This window comes from Tripterygium wilfordii, chromosome 21 (assembly GCF_013401445.1).
Source record: "Tripterygium wilfordii isolate XIE 37 chromosome 21, ASM1340144v1, whole genome shotgun sequence".
Taxonomy (NCBI): Eukaryota; Viridiplantae; Streptophyta; class Magnoliopsida; order Celastrales; family Celastraceae; genus Tripterygium; species Tripterygium wilfordii.
This window is the reverse complement of record NC_052252.1, coordinates 24,311-34,700: the sequence shown is the minus strand read 5'-3', so window position 1 is coordinate 34,700 and position 10,390 is coordinate 24,311.

Sequence of the window (10,390 nt, the reverse complement as noted above, 5' to 3'; positions counted from 1 at the left end):
AGATTATGTCACGCCCTGTCTCAGGAACGTGACTTATTGACAACACGTATGTGCACCCACGTGTCGCCACCTAAAAATCAAGACTCAAATACCATTAACTCACCATTATACCAACACAATTCAGCAGCACCTCTCGGTATATCGGAGAATGCCTCCTGCATAAAACATAGCAATTTAAAACCAACCAATTCCCATACCACAAAACTAATCATCCAGGGCCTCAGGCCATAACCATCAACAAATCCATATTCATACACATTGAAGCAACCGGCTTGAAAAACAATGAAGTCGCCACCAATTGATTTTTAGGATGCAATTGGACATCCATTCTGGTCTACGAGAAAAATGGGCAAGGGAGTCTATTGAGTATGGGGAAGGTGTTAGGCACCCCACAACTCCCGAAATCGGTTACCTTTAAATGTTTTCCTATTTGACTCTAATTTGTTTTTGAAAATCCCATTTTGATGGGTCTTATTGGAATGTAAATGAAAAATCCACTTGGAGTGGTTTGGAGAACAAGGTGCACGGGATCATTGGGGCCATTCCCGGCTTGGCCAAAGATTGGAGAAAACACCACTTGGAGTGGGTTTGGATATTTGAAAAAAAAAAGGGGTTGCACGGGATCATTGGGGCCATTCCCGGCTTGGCCAAAGATTGGATAAGGTACCACTTGGAGTGGGTTTGGATATTTGGGAAAAAGGACTCTTGAGGACTTGGTTGATGTACCAAAAGGGCCCACAATCAAGGAATAATGTTCAATTCAAGCCTTACTCACAATTATGTTCTTCATGAGAAAAGAAAGAATTTATTTATGGCTCATTGAATGAGTCAAATATCTTTAAACCCACCGTTGAGTCCGTAAATAAATTCTCCTAATCCCTAAAAACACATTTGCTTTCCGGATCCACGAAATCCAAATGTTTTCAATGAATGCCCATGGAACCCCAATATCTTGAAGGCTCTTTGGTATTTAAACAAAACATAAGGATTCCATAATTTAATCTTGATGTGTTTTATTAATGTGAGACGGCTTGGATTAATCCAACGACTAACGCGTTGCATTTATTTTCATGACATTCAAATAATCCTAGCATACGTCTAAGGCATCATGGCATAATGTAAGAAATCAAAGTCCTAAGCATGCATTCTAATGCAATCATCATTCACAAAATCATCTCCTAATATCTATATGCTTCTAGCACCCTAACATATTTATGTATGCATTTCTATTTTGCATCCACTATTTTTATTACAAAGATTTACATTCTACAAGGATACGTGACAAAACGAAATTTATACAAATGTACAAAAACCCAATATTGCCCTTGAGACCCATTGCTCCAATCCGGCCCAAATCCTCTAGGTATGCCTCTCGGTCCAAGCGGTCCCAAGCCCGATCCAAGCCCAACAAACACAAACATAAGAATGGAGGGTTAAATGGTGCTCAAATATCATAAAAACTCAAATCAAATTAATTCCATATATATATTATAGACATGCATACACAAACACATATATACAAACACAAATGAAATATATATGTACACACCCTGTATATATACACACACACACCACATATCTATATATACACCACACACATATATATATACGCACATACAGATATATATATATATATACACAATATATTGCACCCATATATACACACACTATGTATATATAAATCAAGACTCAAATAGCAAGCCAACAAAGCTCATGCTAAGGACACCATCACCTGATATTAGAATAACAAACAATTCAACCAAGAACATCACAAAACCAGCACCCGAAACCCAGAACATCACATCCATAAACCAAAATCTGGAAGAAATCCCAGAACATGAACCATAAGATTCAAAGATACAAAACCGGAAATCAAACTAGAAACAATATCGAAAAATAACACAGAAATTGTCGATTATTACCTCTCCTTTTCTTATCTCACGAATCTGTCAATGCTCTGATTCCGATCCCGCCCGATTTCTTGTGCAAACCTTCTTTCTCTCTATTTTTCTCTTCCTCTGCCGCAGCCCCCAAACCTCTCCTTTTTATTTTTTCTCCCTTGCGGCCCTCCCCCCGGACCTTCCTCCCTCCTCTTTTTATTCCTTTTCCTCCTTAAATCCTGCCACTTCTTCTCTCCTCTTCTTTCTTTTTGTTTTTTTTTTCCTTCTTTTTTTCCTCTTTTTTCTCCACTCTCTCACGCCACCTCTCTCTAATTTATTTTTTTCTCTTTCTTTTCTCCTACTCTGCCCCACGTCTCCCCTTTTTTCTTCTTTCTCCCCCTTTTCTTCTTTTCCACCGATTCACTCCCCTTTTTCTCTTCTTTTCTTTTTACCACTTTATCATTTTGTTTTTTTGTTTTTTTTTTATTTTTGTTTCTTCTTTTTATTTTTGTTTCTTCTATTTTTTATTTTTGTATTTTTTGTTTTGGCCGGACGAAAACCGGTTACTACAGCTGCCCCCCTTTGTATGTCTTTTATGCAGTAAAAGGCAGACAAAGGTGTAGCTAACCGAATTTCGTACGGAAAGGATAAGGAAAGATGCTCGGGATCACTGTAGCCATTCCCGGTTTGGCTGAAAAAGTGCTCAGGATCATTTGTGCACGGGATCATAGGGCCATCCCGGCTTGGCCAATGCTTGAATGAAATCCCACTTGGAGTGGGTTTTGTAAATTGAAAAAGACAATGGGCACGGGATCATAGGGCCATCCCCGGCTTGGCCAATGCTTGAATGAAATCCCACTTGGAGTGGGTGTTGTAAATTGAAGAAGACAATGTGCACGGGATCATAGGGCCATCCCCGGCTTGGCCAATGCTTGAATGAAATCCCACTCGGAGTGGGTTTTATAAATTGAAAAACAGTGTGCACGGGATCATTGGGGCCATTCCCGGCTTGGCCAATGCTTGAATGAAATCCCACTTGGAGTGGGTTTTGTAAATTGAAAAAACAGTGTGCTCGGGATCATTGGGCCATCCCCGGCTTGGCCAATGCTGGAATGAAATCCCACTTGGAGTGAGTTTTGTAAATTGAAAAAACAGTGTGCTCGGGATCATTGGGGCCGTTCCCGGCTTGGCCAATGCTTGAATGAAATCCCACTTGGAGTGGGTTTTGTAAATTGAAAAAACAGTGTGCTCGGGATCATTGGGGCCATTCCCGGCTTGGCCAATGCTTGAATGAAATCCCACTTGGAGTGGGTTTTGTAAATTGAAAAAACGATGTGCTCGGGATCATTGGGGCCATTCCCGGCTTGGCCAATGCTTGAATGAAATCCCACTTGGAGTGGGTTTTGTAAATTGAAAAAACGGTGTGCTCGGGATCATTGTAGCCATTCCCGGCTTGGCTGATGGTGCTCGGGATCATTGGGGCCATTCCCGGCTTGGCCGATGCTTGAATGAAATCCCACTTGGAGTGGGTTTTATAATTTGAAAAAACAGTGTGCACGGGATCATTGGGGTCATTCCCGGCTTGGCCAAAAATTTTCTTTTTGTTTGAGAAAAAGTGCTCGGGATCACTGTAGCCATTCCCGGCTTGGCTGGAAAAGGATTTTATTTTTGTTTTGTTTTGTTTTTGTTTTTGTTTTTTTTTTTTGTTTTTTTTTTTGTTTTTTTTGTTTTTTTGTTTTTTTTTTTTTTGTGAGAAAAGATATTCGGGAGTTTTTGTAATCTCACCTTGACAGAAAGATGTTTCGAGCAGATGATATGCTTTGATTTGAGGAGAATGACTACGTCCAAGCTGTACCTTCTGCATAAACCTGCCATAATACAAAGAGGACAAACCATATGCAAAAATGATGCATGTAATGACCTATTTTGCTCAAATATGAATGTCTCATTAATGAGTGAATGCATGCTCTCTCAAGGCTTTGCCGTCCTTAGTCACGCGTACAGTTGCGAATTGCTAGAACAAATCTGCTTCTTTGTAGGGTTTGACCTTCTGATTCTGGATTTTCGATGCATCTTCTCTATACTGATTAGCAAAAGCCTTCGCTCATTCCCCAAACCCAACTCTTCAGCTATCTTTCTTCCTTTTCTTTGCTTATTTGCACGTGTGCCCACTTTTGAGTTCAATGCTGCCATTTCATCTGGGTTTATTTTTTCATTTGGTTGTGCGCGTCATATGATTATGATCTTCCCTTTCCTGCTAATGCTTACCTCGGCTTCAAGTCTTTTATTCAAATCCTTTCCAGCTTAGGATGCCAAAATCTGATCAAATTCCTGTCAAAAGTAATGTCCTGATGCATTCTTCATATTTTCTGTCAAAACTTTGTCAGTGATAAATTCAATATTATAGCCATGCATGTCAATTACTGAATGCAAATGATAAACCTTTGGAATATGGATTGAGAATGGAATTGGGTATGGAAAAAGATGTCACAAGTGACCAGGCTACAGAAATGAGTTTCTTCACCATTTTTATTGAAAAGGATGGGTGCCAATTGACAAAGATATGTACAAGAATGTAGTGAAATCAAAGGAAGAGAGGACAAACCATGTAAATGTCAAGATGAAATATGTAATAATTCAAAGATTCCACCAAAACTGCCCCAGTTTTGGTGTGCACCCAATTAACAATGATCAAATCTGACTCGTCTGAGATTGTCTCTGAGTCCTCCATTTCTGCCAACAAACTTCTCACTCTGTTTAATGAACAAACCAATGATAGCATAAAGAGCATCCCAAATTTGGGTGCGTGCTCAAATAACTGTCATCTGATCAGGCAACTACGAAGCCGATTTTGTACTCCGCACCAACGTCAATGCAAGACAAGTTAACAACCAACAGACTCATGTCTCAACCTCCTTTCTTCAAACAATCTTCAACCGAAATTTGCAGCCATAATTAAAGTACCCGTAAGGGTTTTCACTTCAATAAAATTTCTTATTGTCCCTAATTTTTGCCTAGAGCGCCCTTTCAGGTTTTCACTCTAGCGGGATTTTTTTGCCTAGAGCGCCCTTTTCGGGTTTTCACTCTAGCGTTTTTTTTTTTTTTTTTTTTTTTTTTTTGCCCCTAATTTTTGCCTAGAGCGCCTTTTCGGGTTTTCACTCTAGCGGGATTTTTTTTTGCCTAGAGCGCCCTTTTCGGGTTTTCACTCTAGCTTTTTTTTTTTTTTTTTTTTTTTTTTTTTTGTCCCTAATTTTTGCCTAGAGCGCCTTTTCGGGTTTTCACTCTAGCGGGATTTTTTTTTACGCATAATACCGCTTGAGAACATCGGCATTTACTGGGTGAGGCAAATCATCTCCGTCCATCTTTGTCAAAATTACCGCTCCACCGGAGAATGCTTTCTTCACCACATATGGTCCCTCGTAGGTAGGAGTCCATTTTCCACGGTGATCTCTTTGAGGTGGCTGAATCATCTTTAGTACTAAATCCCCTCCTCTGAAACAACGAGGACGCACTCTCTTGTGATGTGCTCTTATCATTCGTCTTTGATAAAGTTGTCCTCTACAAAGTGCTCCCAATCTTCTTCCCTCAATAAAATTTAGATGTTCGTACCGGGCTCGGACCCACTCCGTCTCCTCCAAGTTGGCCTCCATCACTACTCTTAGCGAAGGGATTTCTACTTCAATGGGAAGGACCGCCTCTGTCCCATATACTAAAGCAAAAGGACTTTCACCAGTGGATGTACGCACCGAAGTTCGCTACCCATATAAAGCGAAAGGAAGCTTTTCATGCCAATCTTTGTAATTCTCTGTCATCTTCTGGATGATTTTCTTGATATTTTTGTTAGCCGCCTCAACAGCCCCGTTCATCTTGGGACGATAAGGAGATGAATTATGATGCTTGATCTTGAACTGCTCGCATAAATCATTTACTATCTTGCTGTTGAAATTCGTGCCATTGTCAGTAATGATCCTTTCGGGAACCCCATAGCGACATACAATATCTTTTCTCAAGAATCGAGCGATAACGTTACTTGTCACTTTAGCATAAGAATTTGCTTCCACCCACTTTGTAAAATAATCAATTGCAACCAGGATGAAACGATGTCCGTTGGAAGCTTTGGACTCGATAGGGCCAATAACATCGATACCCCACATTGAAAAAGGCCAAGGTGCTGCTAATACCCGCAGAGGGTTCACTGGGACATGAGTTTTATCAGCATAAATCTGGCACTTATGGCATCTGATCGCATATCTAATACAATCTCTTTCCATGGTAAGCCAATAGTAACCGGCTCGCAATATCTTCCTTGCCATTGAATATCCACTCGAATGAGTACCACATATTCCTTCATGAATCTCTTCCATAATCTGCTTGGCTTCATCAGTATCCATGCATCGAAGAAGCACAAATCCCGAGCTTCTCTTATACAATACATTTTTATCCAAGAAAAAAGAGCTTGAGAGCCTTCGGATGGTGCGTTTGTCATTATCTGAGGCCTCTGGAGGGTATTCTCCTTTCTCCAAATACTGCTTCACATCATAATACCAGGGTTTACCATCAGGTTCTGCTACTACATTCAAACAATGTGCCTGAATTTCACGTTTCTCAATCTTGATAACCTCCACTTCTCCTCGAGGGTCCAAACCAAACATGGCTGCCAAAGTGGCCAAAGCATCTGCCATCTGGTTTTCTTCTCTTGGAATATGATCAAATTCCACACAGTCAAAAAATTTGATCAACTCTTTGATGTGTTGATAATACGGGACTAACTTGGCATCCCTGGTTTCCCATTCGTCACACAATTGCCTGATCACCAATTGAGAGTCACCATAAACCTGAAGCTTTTTAATCCCAACATCAATAGCAGCTTGAATTCCCATGGCACAGGCCTCATACTCAGACACATTATTGGTACAGTTGAAATAAAGCTTAGCAGTAAACGGGGTAACTTTCCCCTCTGGAGAAATAAGCACAGCCCCAATCCCATTACCAACGATATTAGAAGCGCCATCAAACAACATAACCCATCTGTCCCTATCTTTCCGACTCTCCATCTCTAAGGACAAGATTTCTCCATCTGGGAACCCTGGATTCATAGGCTGAGAGTCATCAATCGCCTGCTCTGCTAAGTAATCTGCTATTGCACTTCCCTTTACTGCCTTTTGAGCAACATACAAAATATCGTATTCTGACAACAGCATCTGCCATTTTGCAATCCTCCCCGAAAGAGATGGTTTTTCAAAAATATACTTGATCGGATCCATCCTCGAGATCAACCAAGTAGTGTGATAAAGCATATATTGCCTGAGCCTATGCGCGGCCCATGCCAATGAACAACAAGTTTTCTCCAACATGGAGTAGTTTGCCTCACAACTGGTGAATTTCTTGCTCAAGTAGTAGATCGCATGCTCTATCCTCCCTGATGAATCGTGTTGCCCTAACATACACCCCATCGAATTGTCCGATACAGTCAGGTAGAGAATAAGTGGTTTCCCAACAACCGGAGGCATCAAGATCGGTGGATTTTGTAAATACTGTTTAATTCTCTCAAAGGCACTTTGACATTCATCATTCCATTCTGATGGGTTATTCTTCCGAAGTAACTTAAAAATTGGCTCACACGTAGTTGTCAACTGTGAAATGAACCTTGCAATGTAATTGAGTCTGCCCAAGAAACCTCTGACTTCTTTCTCAGTGCGAGGATGAGGCATTTCCATGATCGCCTTCACTTTCTCAGGATCCACTTCAATACCTCTTCTGCTGACAATGAAACCCAACAACTTCCCCGAGGTTGCACCAAATGTGCATTTCGAGGGGTTCAACTTCAATTGGTGCCTTCTCAACCTCTTGAACAGCTTCTCCAGGTTAGTCACGTGATCTTCATCCTCCTTTGACTTAGCAATCATGTCATCCACATACACCTCAATCTCTTTATGCATCATATCATGAAACAGAGTAACCATGGCTCGCTGATAAGTAGCTCCCGCATTTTTGAGACCAAATGGCATGACTTTGTAACAAAAGGTACCCCATAAAGTGATGAAAGTAGTTTTCTCCTGATCTTCCGGTGCCATCTTGATTTGGTTATATCCTGAGAATCCATCCATGAAGGAGAACGCAAAATGTTTAGCAGTATTGTCTACTAATATGTCAATTTGGGGTAAAGGAAAGTTATCTTTCGGGCTCGCCCGATTAAGATCCCTGTAATCCACACACATCCGAACTTTACCATCCTTTTTCGGGACTGGTACGATATTTGCGATCCATTTGAGGTATTTTGCTACAGCAAAGAATCCTGCATCAAACTGCTTTTTTACTTCATCTCTAATCTTCAAAAGCATCTCCGGCTTCAATCTTCTCAACTTTTGCTTCACTGGCAGACAATCGGGTTTTAATGGCAATTTATGGACCACTATGTTTGTATCAAGTCCTGGCATATCCTGATATGACCATGCAAAAACACCCTGATATTCATGTAGCAAACCTATCAATTTGTCTCTATCTCCTCCTTCAAAAGCTGCACCGATCCTAGCCTCTTTTTCCTGATCTTCAGTTCCCAAGTTAACAACCTCAGTAATTTCTTGGTGTGGCTGAATTATCTTTTCTTCTTGATTAACTTGTCTCAACATTTCTGGCGATATCTCAAATTCATCTTCAGTGTCGAAATCAGATTCAACATTGTTAATGGGTGCCCCAAAATCTGGTTCATTCGGTTCATCTTTTTTATTATCATCAATTTCAGTCCTGTTAAAATGGAATGTGTGAGATTTGGATTTTTTAGAAGTGATGTGTGAAATGAAATGAATAGATGTGAGAATTATGAGCAACGATTTTTGTGTATGATAAGCATATCAGAATCATCAGAAACATGAGAACATGCAAAGGCCTTACTATGCGAATTCATCAAAAGATAAAGTAAAGACATGCTCATTACAAAAACCCAATCAGTGGCCATGAGCTGGGTCACAGATCATAGTGCACATGGATATTACTCTTGAAGGCTGTTGATAGAGACTGGCAATTCAAAACTGGTCCAGTTGTTGAGCTTAAAACCTGAAGGACATGGCAAGGCTTAACAGCAAAGTTTTGATCATTCCCCATAATAGCAACATGGAATTCCTCAAACTGCTCACATAACTCCCCAAAATTTCTGACTGTTGGATTGCTATGTTTTCACTTCCGTATCATATCCATGACTGCTACCAACATGTGCTCCAGCCTGTGCTGTCCATCTTCTAGTGTTTGTAGCCCCATCTCTAGTCGGGCTATCGCTGCACGCATGCGATCTGATTGTGGAGATGCTGCAATTACTAATGAGGAATCACCAGGTGGTGATGCTAGGGACCCTCTTGGGTCTGCTTCTTTCCAGCAGAAGTTGTTTTCAAATGGTTGATGCTCTGAAGCCATGTCCTTCTTTCTAGCATGGTGACCTGATATCCCAAAGATGCTTGAGGTCGAGGAGGTCGAATGCTTTTGAACAAAAGCAACCTTGTGATAAGCCGTGGGAAAAATAACTTCCCCGCCTTTGTTGGCTTTGTCTCGACAAAATCCTTGGCTTTGAAGATAATGGCCAGATAGATCTTCCCAATATCAAACCACTGCCCTTTATACATACAGTATAAGACTGACAAGAATGTTCCTCGTCGTTCTTGCTCATGGCTAATAGGGCACAGATTTTTCCTGACAGCATCATCCAGCAACCACATCTTTGAAGGCAAGTAAGCACGGCGTGTAGCGTTGCTGTGCCTATTCTTTTTTCCTCCACACATATCATCAACAATTTTCTGCTTTGACGCACAGATCGGTTGTCGAGATCCAGTGGGCTTATCATCTACTGGTGGATATCCCAAGCAGCAACACAGATCTGCTGTCGTGAATTGAACTTTTATACCATCTAGAATGACCTGATAAACCAGTTGATTCCTAGTCCGCTCACTTCGTGGTAGCTCGATGAGAGTGTGATAGAAGGAGCGAACGATTTGAGGATACACCAGTAAGTCATTTCCTGGATCGGGGTCTACTAGAAACAGCAAGGAATGCTCCCTCAAGTAGCGCATCGCCCATTTGTTGAGTGCTTCTCGCTGTACCGTTTCGTCGATTCTACATTCAGGAATAATTTCAGCTTTGTTGAACAACGCAAGCCTGGACTGTAATCTTGAGGCGATGGTGCGCGAGCGTCTCGGCATAGCTCTTGATCTTTGTGAGAGAACACACTTTTGTCAGGAATGATTGAGATGAAGATGGAGATGAAGATAGCTCAGAGAGAAAACACACTTTTGCAATTGAGATGGAGATGAAGACGGAAATGGCTCTGCATATACGAAGACATTTGCGGTGCCTGTCACATCAGTACTTACTTTACTGTCACCATCCACTGTTATTTTCCCGCTTGAGGACAAACTTTTTTCTTTCTTTTTTTTTTCAAATAGATAATAAAAAATAAAACTGTCACACTCAACTGTTTATTTCCCGCTTGAGGACAAACTTTTTTCTTTCTTTTTTTTTTTCAA